Consider the following 17,001-nt stretch of genomic DNA (forward strand, 5'->3'; position numbering starts at 1 on the left):
ATTACTAACTTTCCTTTTGTCATTTATAAGTATCTTGTGAGGGGTGGGGGAGGGAAACTTTGATACTATGTAAATGTCATTTCTCATCTACCTTTTTCACCCCCTAGTTTAAGCATCCAAGGACGATTTGGCACAGTCCAGTGAAATCCTTAGTTCTGTGCTGTGTTCCTACTACCCTCTCTGACCAGCCCAGTGCTGGGAGAGAGACTGGAAAAGGAGACAACTCACCTCTTGTCTCAGGGCCTTCAACTAGGGAGGGAGTCAGGCACACAGAGCAACACAGAACAGTGGGAACAAGGGCCCGATGAAGTGGTCCCCGCTCTGAGGGCAATATGGGGTCCTAAGAAGAGGTGCTCAGTTTGAGCTAGACTGCCCTGGAGCAGATGGACCCTGAACTAAGGGCAGGGAGAATGTGAATGGTCAGAAATCTGGAATAACATGAGAATCTGTAGCCATAAGCCATCTTTGAAGGCCCCAAGGGGACCCTGTCCCAAATGCCTGTCATCCCAGGAGCTCTCAGGTTAGTGAGAAGACCAGAACCATCAGGCTTTCTTCTGATCCCTGGTCAGAGTTGGGACAAGGTGGGCAGAGGGGCCTTGCTGAGAGTGGCAGGCAGGGGTGCTTCAGAAGGGGCCCGTGGGAGGCACACCTCCACTCTGCACCTCTTCTTATTCCTTCAGCACCTACTATCTGCCACGCATGGGGTTCAGTGCTAAACGCACAAAATGCTCTCAAGTCATTCTCAATTAAAGGGAGTGCCTGGAGCCCAGCACTAGTACTCAGCACTAGGTCACCTAGCACTCAGGGCAGGGCAAAGCAAGTGTCTTCTGCACAGTGTGGAGAACAGAATCAAGTGGGGGGTAAAACACTGCTGAGTTCTCCCATTCAGGCGATTCTCATTTCAACAGCTGGGCTGAGGCATTCATGGTGTTCCTCCTCTGCCTTTTCTTTTCCTCACCGCCCCTTCCCAGCACCTAGCAGAGAGCTCCAAATCCTCGAGACTCAGAACACCTGCTCAATTTACAGAGGAGGAAATGGAGGCAGAGAGGTCTGAGCCTTTCCAGGACAGTCCTGTCTCTGCTCTTCTGTCCTGTAGTTAGACTGCAGGTCTTTGTTTGAGGCTTGGAAATACAGTCAGTGGAGAGGCTTCCGAGTGAAGAGTCACTATGCGTGTACCTTGAAGAGGCAGCCTCTTCCAAGGTAATACAATGATTACAAGTATGGAATCCACCATGGGGGACCTGGGTTCAAACCCCAGTTCTGCTGCACTGTGTGACTTTCAGCACACCACTTAAGCTGGTCCGTAAAACAGAGTCCTTGGTTATCGGGAAGATTAACTGGGGTAGTATCGGTGAAGTGGCCAGGATGGGTAAGTAAGTGGATTGTTTTTAAACAAACAAGGCCCTGTGTCTTCCCCAGCATACTCCCCACCTACCTAAGACATCTTGCAGTTCTTCAGAAGGTCTGAGGTCCTTTGTTCCTCCATCCCCCCCCCCAATCCCTTGGGGTCTATTTAACCTCTGCTCACCCTCCAACACTCAGCCCAAGTGTCTCCTCCTCCCCAGTCTGGGCTACTTGCCTTCCCTCCTCAGGGCTACCCCAGGCCCCCTGCACAGTCCCATCACGCTGTCCTGCACTTGTCTTTGGCTTGTCAGGGATCCTCATGATGGGGAAGGAGTGAAGCTGATTTTGAGTCTGGGCTCCATTACTTTCTTTTTTTTTAATAATTTTATTTATTTATTTTTTTCCCCCAAAGCCCCAGTAGATAGTTGTATGTCATAGCTGCACATCCTTCTAGTTGCTGTATGTGGGACACGGCCTCAGCATGGCCAGAGAAGCAGTGCCTCAGTGCGCACCCGGGATCCGAACCCCGGGCCGCCAGCAGCAGAGCGCACGCACTTAACCGCTAAGCCACGGGGCCAGCCCTCCATTACTTTCTTGCAGTGTGATTTTGGGCAAGTTACTTACCTTCCCCAAGCCTCTGACTGTTCATCTGGGAAGTAAGGTGATAGCACCTTGCAGAATTACTTCCAGCACTAGAAATAACACTATAACACACCTGTATTGTGCCTGGAAGGTGGCTGCGTGTGTGCTGTCTTCATCACTCCCCCTCTGATCTTAGCACAGTGCTGGCACTTGGTATGTGCATTATAAATACTGGTTGAGCAGGTTAGGGAACAAAACCACCCCAAGGTAATTTTCATGCAGAACTAATTGAGGCCCAAGTCTAACCCAAAGAAAAAGGCCTAATGATGGGATCCGAGTCCCTGGGCAGGACTGGAATGAAGTGGGGCGCTGTTTGGGTCTGCTCAGTGGCCCTCATGTTAGTTCCCAGGGGTTGTCCATGGAGTCCATGCGCTGCCCACGCCTTCAGTTGCCTTGCTTCTGAAGCCCCTCTTTGGACCCCAAGAAGGAAGTGGAAGGGAGACAAGGTTGGCAGCACCTGAGTCCACTGGATTTCCTGCCACCCCTATGCCCACAGCCCCCTGCGCCGGGCCCCGGGAGGAGGTAGGGAGAGAGGGTCCACGACAAAGATGATGCACGTGGAGACTCTGGAGACGAGAGGAATCTTCATACCTCAGTTAGTGGAGTGGGGGCCTTCAGACATGGTTAAAATTTCCCCTTTATTCTGAGTGATGGAGAACCAGTTTGCATGGATTTTAAGAATTTGCTTATTGTTTTCTCTAGAGTTCAGCATACTGGGGAAAACAGAGCTGACACAGCTCAAAAGGTTTTTGAATTTCAGGTAGCTGCATAAAATGTTAATAAACATTACACTTATTTCTATTTAATTCCTCTCCTTGTTAATAATAAAAGCTCACTGGGTCTTTGAGTTTTTTCTCTCTCCTCCCATGCTTTCCCTTTTGTCCCTACCACCAGCAAGTGCTACCAGGCAGGGAGAATTATAAACTCATTCGCAACACGTTTAGTAACTGGTCACTCACTCACCTTTAAGAACTCCAGTTCCAGCCCCAATAATCCAGGAGAGGAGGGAAGGAAAGGACTGGTACATAAGTCAATATAGACGATGCCATTTCTTAAAGGTACTGTTGAAATTGTTGAGAGAAAGCATGTGAGAAGAAGGCGGGAAGAGACGGGAGACATGAGAGAAGGGTTGGAGGGGAGCCATTGTGCAGAGAATTTACAACCGAGGGAGACAGGATGTAGAGATGAAGAGCACAGCTTTGCAGACAGACGTGGGCTTGACCCCTCACTCCGGGTCATCTAGATAAGGAACTTAACCTCTCTGAGCCTGTTTCCTCATCTGTAAAATAGGGATAATAATATCTACACCAGAGAACCAGTGTGAGAATCAGATGAGATAATAATTAAGCAGCTCTTAACACAGTGTCTAGCACAGAGCAAGCACCCCATAAATGCTGGCTACACCCCTGCCTCCAAGAGAAGAGCTCAACTGGTAAGTATGATTGGAAAAACCCTGATTCCTTCACCCAGTCAGTGGGGTCCTGAGCATCCCCAGGCCTGGGCTCATCTCCTCAGAATCCTCCGGGTCAGCTGAGGGAGCCTGGGCATGTCCTTGCCTGGCTCTGGGTGTCCCTACTGAAAATGAGGATGACAGTGGGTTCCTTACACCATTGCACTCCACATCTGCACACTGAAGAGCAGGGTAAACAAGAACAGCTGGTACCACTGGCTGCCTCTGGGGGAGGGATGAGTGGCTGGATTTGGGAGTGGGAAGAAGACTTTTCATTGTACACTTTTTCATACTTTTTAAATTTTAAATATATGGATATGTTACCTATTCAAAAAAATAAATAATTTTTAAATGCAAAGACCAAATTCATATGCAGCCTGAGGCCACATGAACCAGGAGGAGATGGCTGCAGAACAGCAGCCGCAGTGGTGTTGGGACTGCTCTTGGGAAAAGAAAGGGCAAAGGAGGAGGAAGGGGCAGAGGAGTGTCAGCTGATTGGGGCCCCTGGAAAAGAACATGAGCAGAGAGAGACAGAGGTGTGTGCACCTCAACACGACAGGACTTCTCTGGGAGTGTCATGGGCTGACTGAACTTAAGAGAAAATGACTTAAAGTGGTCTAGTGTCAAGTTCAAGCTTGGTTCGGTTCGGACATGAATTGTCAATGGAATGGAAATAAGGAAAGGGAAGGAGCTGGGGATCAGAGCCTGAATTATTCATTCTGAGTATCTGTACTGTAAGGAAGTTACAACTCAGAGAACCCTTGGGGTGGGACACAGCTGTGTATGGCTGTGTCTCACTTACTCCTCACAACTCTTGGGGGGGATTATCATCCCCATTTTAGAGATAAGGAAATTGAGGCTCAGAGAAGTTAAGTAACTTTTCCAAAGTGACACAGAAGGTACTTGAGAGAACTGGAGTTTGCATCCCAGTCTGACATCCAAGCCCATGCCTTTTTCACTCTGATGCACTAGTCTCCACCTTCCTCCTGGTCTGGGCAAATCCTGGTTAGACCTCTACAGAGGGTGCAAGCAGAGATGGAGATGCTCAAAGTTCCCTGAAGAGAGGAGGAGTTAGGCTAGCATGAAGGAAGAGAATTTGAGATTGGGTGGCTGTGCTGGCTGTCTAGCCTTCCACTCCCCTCACCAGCCAGGCCTCAGGGCATCTGGGAGTGATGAAGACCAGAGACGGAAGTGGGTGGGGAGGAGAGGGCAAGTAACCCAAGGGAGGATTTGCAAGGAGAAGGGAGGACAGCTTAGAGAAGGAGGAGGAGGGGCAGTAGAGAGAGGAAGCTATAAAGTAAAAAGCTTATCCTTGCAAATACTCATCTGAGGGGAAAGGGAGGGTTGGCTATACATTTATTCCAAATGTGCTATTATTACATAAAAAAGCATTTCCAGAACACCTACCTCTCTGGGACATGCCTGCAGTTGCCTGCAGTTTGTTCTTCCTTCCTTCCTTCACTCACTCATTCACACAGGCAGCGACTGAACATCTGACTGCCGGGAGTGAACAGTCCACCAAAGGTGGGATATCAAGGGTAGCTGATCATTTTTATTTGGGCATGGATTCCATTTGGGAAGACAGACAAATGGCATTCACAACCAAGTCTGATGCTGTCACCTTGGGTGGGGCAGGGCCCCTGAGTGCACTGCCCGGATATCCCTTATCCACCTTACCCAGGTGGGGAATGCTCATTTGGGTTCCACTCTGGCATAATTCAAACACTGGCCCTGCAGACCCCGTGCCAGGGGGAGCAGCAGATCTGCCCAGCCCAGCAGTAGCAGGACTTGGAAGGTGGATGGAAGAGTTGGAGGCACTTGTGTGGGTGGGAAGTTCTGGTCCATCTGTGTCTCAGCGTACTGTGCTGTGTGTGCAGGAGTGGGTGGGATCCAGCTCAGAACAGGAAAAATGTCAGATGTTTATAAAAACCCAGAAGGAGACAGGAGCTATTAAATGAAAGGTCTCAGTAAACATATTCTTTTCATACTAGCATCACACAGAAAGGCAGGGAGAAGGGAGAGAAGAGAAAGGTGAGAGAGCAGATATGAGTACAAATGGGTAGATGAAGAGCTGAAAGGCCTTTGAAGGAGCTGTGGGAACAGGGGCTGGAGGGAGGCCTGGGGCCACACCAGGGGCGAGGCCCACCCTTGGAGAAGGCTGGGAGAGGCCACAAGTGCCCCCAACAGCCCAGAGCCAGCCTTTAGGCATCAATGCAGCCTCAAAAACATGAGGGGAAACTGAGGTATCTACCAGTGAAATGACTTGATAGCTGGGATTTCCTTCAAAATGATTCCTGAGCTGACAGTATGTTGAAGCTAGGTGGTGTGTATGTGGGGGGTTCTTCATGCAAATATCTGTACTTTTCATTATGCTTGAAATAAAGAGTTTCTAATAATAAAACGTCTTTTAAAAGTAGATCTATGAAAGAATCGCACACTGCAGGTAGAATACTAGCAGAGGAATATAAGCCATAGAATACAAGGAGAAATTAATGAGAATTGTGTCTTGGGTTTTCTTAAATAACAGCACAAATCAGGGCTTCTTAATCAGGGGATGATGGATGAGCTGCGGGATCCCCAAACTCCTGTAATCACATGCAAAGTGACCTGATAGTTTTCAGCAAGTTTTCAAGGAATCTATGACTTTCCCCCTTAGGGGTTAATAAATTGTATTGTCTCTTAAATGTGCTATGCATACATTAGTCACTTGGCATATGGTTTAAATAAAGGGGTTATTTTATAGAACTGGCATATTCACATCTGGGCCCTGTGTTTTCATCTCTCCTCTCAGTCAACCAGGCCTGGAGCAGAGCAAAATTGGCTGACCGGTTTCACAGCCCAGCTCCCTGGGGACAGCAGTGGAGGAGGGGGAGGGCTGTGCCAGAGAGAAGGGTCACAGTGTGGAGGTAGAGACAAGGGAATAGGAGAGGTCTGGGGAAGCCAGTGAGGCTCCCTGGAGTCTGAGAGAATGACAGGAGGAAGTGTTGTTGAGGTTGTCATCCTCTGGTAGATTCATTGCCTTTTGACTACAAATGTTCAACAGAAAACACAGTTTTGAATTGTCTAAAGCTCAAAACTGGGATAATTCCTTACAAAATCCCTTTGCATTCCTCACAGGGTAGCATAACGCCCAGTGTGACATCCAGCCCCTTGCAGTGAATTCTTCCAAGAAGTCCAGCTCCCCATAAGATCCCCAGAACGGGCAGAGCAGGCTGTCACCCGGACGCTGCAGCCTGGTGGGCAGGGGAGGTGTAGGTTAGTTTAGGGGCCAGTGAGGGTCTCATCTTGCAACCGTCTCCATATTTAAGTCAAGGCTTGAAGGCCTGCCCCATTTCCTGATGTATAAAGGCCTTTTCTCCCCAGGCTAACATTGCACAGGCTAGTATGAGCCCTGGGAAGAGAGATGGGAGATGATGGAACACAGGGTCCAGGCACTACTCTGTAGCTGGGGCTCTGAGCTCTGCTCTCGACCACTCCTGCTTCAGAGAAGACAGATGAGGGTTGAAGCCATTCCCCTCTCCCACAGGAGGGCACAAAGACCCTTGTCTCCCAGGACTCTTGTCTTCTTCCTTACCAGGCAACTGAAACCGTGAAGCTTACCTGCCCCCTCAAGTGGAAAGAGATGAAGACCCTGCCCATTCCTGGACCAGGCTGCAGGGCTGAAGGCTGGGGGCTGGTGTGCATGTGGTGGTGGTGGGTGGGTGGGGGTGGTGGTAATGAAATAGGATAGAGAGAAAGGTCTGTCCCAGGACAGGGCCAGGTGAAGGCTTAAGGCTGGTGTGCATCTGCCTGGGCTCTCACCTCAGGAGGACCTGCTCCCTCCTGCCTCCTCTCCACCTCCCCTCCCCCAAGTCCTAGTTCCTGTTCTTCCTCCTTTAGAAATGCGCCCCCCCCCACACACACACACACCTTTCCTTCTCAAATCTCCTCTGGCATTCAAGGTTTGGACATTTCTCCGTCTCTCTCTGTCATGATAGAGAGATGCACAGTACTCCAGGAAGCTCCTCCCTCTACATCCCCCTCCCACCAGAACCCTGACTCTGAGGGCATCATCCAGAATCCTCAGTTTCCTCCATCCATGCAAACTGTCAATGCAGTGGAAGGTGCAGCACCAAGAGCAAAATACCCGGTGGCAAGTTTTGGACTATGTCCTCATCATTCTTCCTTCATTGTGGTCCCTGTCTTCAACGCCTCCATCCCCAACTCCTCACAGCACTGTGCCCCTACCCCATCTTGGGTCAGGTGGCCTCAGGTTCCTCCTGTCAAGGAGGAAAGAGGGACTTTCTGTTGAGATCGGACACTGTGGCCATCCCTGCCCAGGAACCAAAAGAATGGGTCTGCAATGGAGACTTTCAGAGACGCACACCAGTTGAGAGAGATTTTTCTTAGGGTGGAAGAGGACCTCCTTTTGTTGCTCCCATCACCTCCCAGAAAGCACTCCATACTACTTAGGCTCCAAATGTATGAGGGCCTGGGTAGCACACAGATTCCGTGGAGAGAAGAACCAAAGCTACTTCCAAGGTACCAGCCTTGGGGCCGCAAGGCACTGCTGGCGAGATTCCGAGAGGCACAGACCACCGAAGATGAGTCTTTTTTTAAACTGTGCTTTATTTAGGGCTAAGCTGGAGAAAGCGTCATCCAATAGTTACAGAAGGTTACAAGGAGTTTTAGGGAGTTGAGTGTGAAAAGAGCAGTTGTACTGAACTGCAGCTGTTTTTTTTTTTTTTTTACAACATCTGGACATCCTAAAAGGAGGAGCCAAGAGAAAGAAAAAGAAAATTTTAAAAATAATAATTAACCAACAAAATAGACAGAAAGAAAGGAAAGACAGGAGGCCTGAGAGGAACCAGAGAGTTGTTCTCCTAAAGCAAAAACGGAAAAAAATGGTAGGTCTGAGAGCCTCCTGGCCTCCAGATGAACTGGACATCTGTGAGAGGAGGGTATCAAGGCAGAACGCCAAAGCAAGTCTTCCCAATGGTGCAAATAAATTATAATAAATATGTTATACTTTAAAATATATGTGTTCTTAAATAATTCAGTGTTTTTTCTGATTCTGAGTTTTTTTAAGCAATGTCTTTTTTAACTGCTCTAAAGTCATTTACCAAAGATAAATATCGTGCTTTCATTAAATAGTTTTCCTTGTTTTTTTCTCTATCATTACAATTAAAAGTCCTACAAAATATGCAAATTTATTTACAGAAAAACAGAGCCGGCATCATTTAAACATCCCTGTTTTTCAAAATTCCTTGTAAACAGTTTCAGAAATTCTTCAAAGATTGTTTATTTTTCTCTCTCTTGTTTAAGGTTTTTGTGTGTGTGTGTGTTGTTTAGTTGTTTTAAGATGAAAGTTCCCAGGTCTCCCTTGCCCGGAAAGTCTCTGGAGCAAGCATGGAAGGCGAGTGAAGCGGAAGGTGTCGAGGGCTTGCGGAGAGCGGGCGAGCGCGCGCAGCTCCCGAGCGAAGCGAGGCGAGGGCGGCGGCGGCGGGCCTTCCTGCCGAGGGCGCGGCCTCCACCGGCGGCGGGCAGCCAGGAGCCCCAGGTCTGGGGGAGCCCGGCCTGGCCCTCGGGGTCAACGGCGTCCGACAGCACTCGCGGGGAGAAGGGATTGATGCTCAGTCTAAACTCTACAAAAGTACAGTCCTACAACATCTGGGATTTTAGCAGTAACGCTAACTTCTATAGGTTTTTTTTTTCCTTTTTTATTTTTTTTTATTTTTTGCTTTCCTCTAATTTTTCTTCTATTATATAGGTATTTTAAACTTCTCCTTTTTAAAATTCTGTACAACTATTATGATTTTAAGAGGGGGAAGAGTTAGAAGCATTTACAGACTTTTCACAACAATTATCTTGCCTTGTAAGTCCCTTTTTTCCCCTCCTTGTTGTCTCACACTTCACAGTTAATGAGTTTTAATATTTTTCTTGCTTTCCCCAAATATCCACCAATTGGTTCATCTTAACAGCTCCGTCCAGACATATAATACAGAAAACCATAGGAAAGTGTCATAGACTTGAGTGAGGGTAATCAAAGCGCCTCTCAAAGTATCAAAGAACTATTATCTTGCTGTTTTAAAAGCATTGAAGCATTATTTTTCCTTTTTTTTTTTTTTTTGCTATTTTGTGTTTTTTTTTTTTTAATTTTTTTATTACATTTTTCATAGAATCGCTCTAAGCTGTTTCAAGAACAGCCGTGAGGCAGGAAGGAGGTTCTCCTCCATTCCCCCTCTATTTGACATAGAGCTACACATCTGCAATAAAAAGTTTGGTCCTTTGGTCCCTAAATAGCTAAAGGAATGACAGATAGAGATGCTCAGTGGCAGCTTCCCAGCCGCCCCCTGGGGACCAGGCCCCGCCACACCGCTTGCCCCAGCCTGCCTCAGGCGCCCATGGGCTGGAAAAGCCCCGGGATTGGTAAGCAGCGTCTCTTCCCAGGTCCCAGCCCTTCAGCCTCCCCATCTGATCTCAAGTTTTCTTGTAAAGTTGCCTTTTTTGTGTTTTTTTTTCCTCATTTTTCATCTTCTTCTTCTTTATGTCATACATATATTTTCCCCCAAACACGTGCCCTCTGAACTCCAAAGATGCTATACTTTCCTTGAAGAAATGTTACAGTCACAGAGAGTGTCTGGAGTCTTCAGCTTGATTGATATTGGCTGATATGTCAAAGGTGTCATCCAACAGTTCTCATTTATAAATATATATAGAGAGAGGTTTGTTTTTTAATGTAGCCCGTTCAGCATCCTGCCCTAAAATGAAGAAAATCAGGGCTGATTAAGCCAAGAGAGGAACCACAAAATGCATCCAAACACCAAAAGGATCCTGCCTCGGGGGTTAGGGTGGGAGCTCTGGGGGATGGCGGGAGGGAGGGGAGAGACCAGTATGAGAATTAGTCATGATCATGATACATAAAAAAGAAATTGACTCTTGTATTCAGAGTAAGAAACCACTGGGAGGCCTAGTGGTGAAGGCTGGAGCTGAGCTTTAGTTGTTAAGAAGGGGGTCTCGATTTGGGTTCCTTTAGGATTGGAGGATGGCTAAAATCCAAGGGAAGAATTTGGGACTGTGGGATGTGAATTCATAATTAAACTGATCTCTGAGGGATCTAGCCCAGATACAATATGTATACAGAAGCCTAGCAAACAAGAGAGCAAAAACCTAGCAGCCCAGCCCACTCCTCCCCAACTTGAGGAAAAGAAGGAAGACAGATCCGTGATATAAATTTGGTTGAATCCTTGCCCAGTTTCCAGCCAACCGCTCCTTTCTCAAGGTCCATAACTATTTGCGAGGCTATGTATATATATGTATATCTGGATATATGTGTAGAATATATTCACCTGCACATATGTGGATATACAGGAATATGTGTGTATGTATATGCATAGACACACACATACACACACACACATAATATTTTTCTCATACATGCCAGGGAATTTAGAGGAAATTCAGAACTTCAAGGGAGGGGATGGGAGAACCTAAAAGAAGTTCGGGCGGATTTAATCATCAAACTTAAATAAATGAGACGGTTCTCGATTTTGTTTTGAATGGTGGCTTCTTGGTGTTTTGTTTTGCTTTTAAGAAAAAAATCATGATCTGACTAGAATCAGAAGGAGAATGCTTAATCATTGTGAATTAACAAATGAGACTCATCTCCATTCTAGCAAGCAGCTTCCACTTATACATGGGGGTGACTGGTTACATCAAGAAAGTTAGAACTGCAAAGCCCCCAGTTGAGGGGACAACGTCATGCGTATATCAATCCATGCTGGCAGGTTTTTCACACTGTTGATTCAACAAACAGCAAACCGTACACAGCAGTCTAAACAATTACAACACCAAATAAAATAATAATAAAATTAAAAAACACTTGTCAAGGACCCTTTTTCAGTTGTAAACAAAAAGGTGCATTTTGCTTTTGTCAGGACTGTTTTTTCCAAACCAACCAAAAAGCCCTCCCAAACCCCCAGTCCCCCGCCTCCCCTCCCCACATTTAATTTAGCAGAAGTAGCTACAATACAAACCTTACAATTGTTACTGGGCTCTCTCTCAGAGCCTCTGGCTTTGTACTCTAGTTTTTTGGTTTAGAATTTTTTTTTTATCATTCTGTTACTGTAGAGATTTTTTTGTTTTTTGTTTTTGTTTTTCCTTTTGAAGCGAGATTTAAAATAGCCTAACTGGAAAAAGACCAGACCTAGGAAAGTGTCAATTGAAAAAGGCCCCCAAATTTCTAGAAAAAAATAAAATCACAATATTTTCAAGTGCAAGGAAATCAACCACGCATAGATATTTTTAAGATGTTTTCCTTATTTTTTAAGAAAAAAATAATGGTTTGCACAGTTAAATGATCCTGTGTTCGAGAATTCCGGAATTCATCTTTATTTTTACTATTTTTTTTGTTCTTTTGTTTTGTTTTTTTCTCTATGTGACATCTAGAGAAGCATAAAAAACGCTGAACAAGAAAAACCAAACAACAGAAAGTAAAACCACTGCAAGCACCAAGAACGAAACGAAAATGAGCACAGCAAAAAAGATCGTGGCAGCACAAAAGTCAAGAAAATGCACGTGTGATCATGACTGGCCAATCATCAACTGATACGACATCCAAGAAAAACGCTCCAATCACAGCACCTCCACGAAACTTGACGGCAATTGTCATGCAACCGATTCTTAGCCTTGTTACATGACGCCATCATGTCACACTGTGAACTTTGAGTTGATTTGAACTTACGGATGGGGGACTGTTTTCTCCACTCTCATGTGATTACGTGAACTTTATTCCTAGCTCAGCGCGAGACTGTGGTGGATTTGACTGGCCCTGGTTGGGTTGTTGGAATTTGATTGAATGACAAAAGAAGAAAAGATTTATATATATATATTTATATATGTAGAGAGAGAGAGAGGACAAGAGAGTGTGGGCAAGGGGGAAGGAAGAGGCAGGGGTAGGTCGGGTGGGGTTGGGACTGTGGGAGGGCAGGGAGAGTTGGGTTGAGGGTGAAGAAGGGCAAGGAAGACGTTAAAACAAAATTAAAAGGAAAAATACTTATACAGCACCAGACCACAGCATCAGTCTAAAAGCTCTGATGAGAGAACAGCAGTCAAATTATAAGAGAACTGAAAAGAACTCAAAGGATGGAGGAAGCCAGCAGACAAACAACATGGGCACGTCAGCACACACACACATACACACACACGGCTGTTTATGCAGACACATGATACACTGTGAACAGTAGCAGAACCTCACACAGGGCCACTAGGGCATCCATCATGCGTTGGGAAAAGGAGGGGAGCATGGGCAGTTTGGTGAGGGGGCCAGAAAAAAATAAAACAGCCCCTCAAACCACCGTGGCCGGCAAGCAGACGAGAGAGCACGCTCTCTGCTTTATATGACCCTTGATTCTCTCTCTCCCCCAGGGGCCGAGCTCTCCTCACCCCCCAGCCTTCTGTGGCTTCAGCCTGTGGACCAGTAGGGGCCGCCCGTCAGGGTGGCCCTGATTTGCTGGGTAGGTCAGAGGCTGGCTAAGTGACTGTTGTATCCGTGGGGTCCACCCATGACACACTTTGCTGCCAGAGTACAGTCCACACCGACAGCAACTCAGCCCTCCCACCCTTTCAGGCCCCACCTTGGCTGCCATCCCCAGGAAGGTGTCTCCACCGCAAGAGCACCCACTGTACGATGTTATGATCCTCTCCCCTTCTGCTCTGCCTCAACCCTCTTTCCTCAGAACCTTCAGGAAATGAACATGTTTAGTTTTGAGATTTAGGGTAAATCACATCAACATTCTTGGACTTCTATAAAAACGCCTTGACACTACTGATCTCACTTCACAATCACCTCACAACCTCTGCTTAGCTCCCAAGGTGGCCCAAGTGAGGCTGCTTCTGGGCACGTGACGCCGTTAGAAGCCGCGCAGCTCTGACCCATGGAAGGCCCCCATGGAGGGCTGTGGGGCACCTGCAGGGTGGGTAATACAGAGGACAGTCCACCAGAGAGGGGAGTGCCATGGCCCTGGTCTCTGGTCTCTGCCACCGTCACCTTTGCTCTGCTGACCTCCCCTACTCCACCTCCTCCCTCTCCATCCCTCTATACCCAACACCCCACCACGTACAGCTTTCCAGACTGACCCATCTCACAGGCTCTGAGCTGCCTTCTTTACTGGTGGAGCCCTAAGTGGTTGAGGCTGAGCTCCTCTCTGGGTCAAGCATCATCAAATTATTCCGCCTTGAGTTGTCTTCTGCACTCTTCATCACTGCACAGTTCTTTGTCCCCACTCAGGGATTTGGGGGTCCTCAGCTCCACCCTCTCTTCATGGTTACCCTTGAGCTCGCTCCCCAGCCCCTGCTCCCCTGCAGCCCCAGGCCTGTGCCCCAGTCTGGGCACCAGGTTTATCTGCAGGGTTTCCAATCCACCAGGCTTCCACACGCAGCGGACTCCACTCTCAGCTTTGCGTTCTCCTTCAGGGAGCGTGGAAGGCAAGCCTGGGATCGTGAAATGTCACTGGATAAGCCGCAAAGCAGCTGAGAGGTGACTCTATTTTAAGCCCAAACCTGGCCTCCAGCTCTGCCTTCACAGAAGAGCTCCCAGCCCCTCCCTCTCCACAGCCCCTGCCCTGCCTGCCAGTCACGCTGGGTTCTTGCTCTTCCAACAGCAGGTCTCCCTCACTCAGACCAGGGCCCACCGCATGCCCACCAAGTCCTGACGTGCTACCCTCTCCTGCATTTCCACCTCTCCCGAAAGAAAGCCCTAAGACCCATCCAGGATATCCAACTGGCAGGTCCCTTTCGGTGGGAGAAGAGGCCTAAGAACTGAGGAAGGCAGTGCCATCAGGTGTCAGCTATGGCAACTGCAACTAAGGGACCCCTGGGGACCTCTCTTTCCCCCTTCCCCCTTCCCCCCAGTCCTGAGCATCTCACGGACGCCCACTCCTCCCCACTCTGCTCTACTCCTTCGCCCTCTCGAGCTTTCCTCCAGCTGCCCTCAGTACCTGGCACTGTCACTGTCACTTACCTCCCACATGCTGGGGATTCAAGCCTGAGCTTCACACAGCCCCTCCTCAATCTCCATCTAGGGAACCTTCTCATATGCCTCTCATCTCTCACACGCGCTTGGCCCCTGACACACAAACACACTCACACTCACTCCACCCCTTAGGAGCCTCCCCAGGGTTCTGCGCGTGCACAACTGCTCCTCTCTTCATTAGGGAGCAGTTGCACCTCTGCCTGCAGGAGTGACCCCTTCCAGGCCACCCTCTGGAGGAGCCTCACAGAGCACAGCCCTAGAGGAGGCAGCGGGGTCACTGACCAGCGTGGGGGAGCTTGAATCAAACCTGGGAAGCTGCAACTCACGACCTGGGTGAGGAAATTATAGTCAGGCTGAGCCAATTCAGATGGCAGGTCCTAAACACAGGCGGGCTCTAGGCAGAGAAGGCCCAGGCCCGAAGCCACGGCCCAGCCCTGGACCGGTCACACCCGAAGCAGCCGTGTCCGCCAAGCCTGGAGCAGATGCTGTGCAAAAGCACACTCAGAGCCAAAGACCAGGGCCCAGAAGACACGGAACGCCTACTGGAGGCAGACGTGCTGCCCAGTGTGTTCTCCAACCGCAGAACCACATGCTAGGAGTCTGCGGGCCACCCTCAGCCTGGGACCCAGGGTGTGCCGGCCAGCTCTGTGGTAGGACAAGGGCCTTGGGTGTTCTGCCCGCTGGCTGTGGACCTGGCCATGCCTGCACTTTTGCCCCTCTTCCTGCCTTTGTTTCCTTCCTCTGAGTTTCCTGATAAAGATTTCCTGGAGAAACTCCCATCTTAGCACAAGATAGGGAGGCTGAGCAGCCAGAGGAGCAGAGGCAGCAGGGAAGCTAAGAACCCCGTGAGGAAGGAGAGCCACACCCTCGGGAGACATGGGGATGCCATCACCCAGTCAGATCCCCAGCCCAATCCCTGGGCCTCACTTTATGGAACCAAAGCCCAACCATGCTCCCCTGGTGGCGTGCCGGGGCCCCTCTCCTTCCCCAGCCCTGCCACACTCTGCTCTGATTTGGCCTTGGCCACCAGGCCTGCTGTGCCTTCCACCTTCCCCACTGTGGGTGGCCAGCCCTGGCCCTGAGATCCCCCTCCCCGTCGCAGCTCTGGCTTGTCCCTCAGCCCCTGCTCGGGCTAGCCCTGCCCTTCTGAGCACGGAGGACTCATCATTTGTAAACACCGTTTATTGGCCTGTAAAATCGTGCAGTGTTTTAGCTGCTCGTGCATGCTGTCTCCTCCCTCGCAGCAGCCTGACAGCGGCCACTTCTCCCTGCAATCCCCAAGCGTGCCCCTTATCTTAGCAGCCTCCTCCAGTGACAACCGCTGACAGTCTTGGGTTGGGAAGCCTGAAAGCACCATTCGTTAAAATGCTGCCGAAATGGAGTAAAGGTCAACTCTCTTGTAGGAGTTATGTCACATCATAGTTCTTTAGATCACTGCTCAGTAGAGAGGAGGTAGTCAGATCGCTGACCCCAGAGAAGTGAGACATCATGACATGTCCCCTCTGGTAGTCAGGACACTCTGGGGTGGGAGGGCTGGGGTGAGGATAGCGGTAGGGGGTTACCATTCTCCTTACTTGAAGGGGTTAAGCCTCTGGAACTAGGCCCCCAGCTTCAAATCATGGCTCTACCACGTAGTAGCTGATGGGCAAGTGACTTTCTCTCTCTCTGCTCCATCTGTAAAATGGGAATAACAACACTACCTACCTGAGAGCAGCTACAGCTATAGAGTTATATCTTACAGTTGTTACCTATAAAAACTGCCTTGGGCATGGTAAGACTGTGTGAACGTCTGTGGTTCTCATCTTCCTGGCCTCTGTATTCCCAGGTGGAAGAACCCACTCTACTTTTTAAACCACTCCTCTCAAGCCCCGACCCCAATGATGACTGCCAGCTGGTTCTACCCCAAAGGCCGCTTCTTACCTTACGTCCCAAACAACAAATCTGCCCTCCTCACCCCTTCACCTGGGAATTTCTCTGACCTGGAGGTTCTATCCTTGCTTGGGTTTTAGCTGCATCAAGGTCTAGGAGGCTAAGACAGGCTGCTTTCGGGGGAGCCACAAAACACACCCACAGGGGCCCCTTAGAACCTCAGGGCATGACTCTGGAGTAGGCCCCTTCTTAAAAATCCTCTGATGACTCCAACACCTTGGTTTCATTAATGAAGAAATGGAAGTCCAAGAGAAGAAGCACCAGGACCCAGGTCATGCCTCAATGGCAGAGCTAAGCTTATTTAAGAAGAAGTGTTCTATATCCAGAAAGGGCTGCTTTCACTGAACCGAACCTCCCCTCCTATGGAAATGCAGCCATCTGCAGGCTGCCTCCTGGTGTCTGTGTGCACAGAGCCAGAAGTTCCATGTAGGCAGGATGGTGACCCATCTCTGCAACCCCAGCACCGAGCTCAGTGCCTTGCACAGGAAGGTGCCCACAATCTGAATGTACGTGTGTATGCACCTTCACGCAAGCCAGAGACGGGCAAGGGTGGGAACTCAGGAGGCAAGAGAGGCGGGTTTTGGGTTTCCAGCCTTGCAGGGAGTAGAGGCTCAAGCACCCTCTG

The 17,001-nt window shown here is 48.9% G+C and overlaps 1 protein-coding gene across 3 annotated transcripts in view; it reads right to left on the bottom strand.

Annotated features, from left to right (window-relative positions):
* Positions 1–7,354: 7,354 nt before the first annotated feature.
* The window catches only part of CELF4 (CUGBP Elav-like family member 4), a 32,480-nt gene continuing 22,833 nt past the window's right edge, over positions 7,355–17,001 (bottom strand). For all 3 annotated transcript variants that reach the window (XM_087439160.1, XM_004422479.2, XM_087439159.1), the window contains one exon: positions 7,355–10,176. The gene's annotated coding sequence lies outside the window, so the exon portion shown is untranslated. The remainder of the gene's footprint in view (positions 10,177–17,001) is intronic.

The sequence above is a fragment of the Ceratotherium simum genome, chromosome 14, assembly GCF_057802395.1.
Source record: "Ceratotherium simum simum isolate JZ-2026a chromosome 14, ASM5780239v1, whole genome shotgun sequence".
Classification (NCBI taxonomy): domain Eukaryota; kingdom Metazoa; phylum Chordata; class Mammalia; order Perissodactyla; family Rhinocerotidae; genus Ceratotherium; species Ceratotherium simum.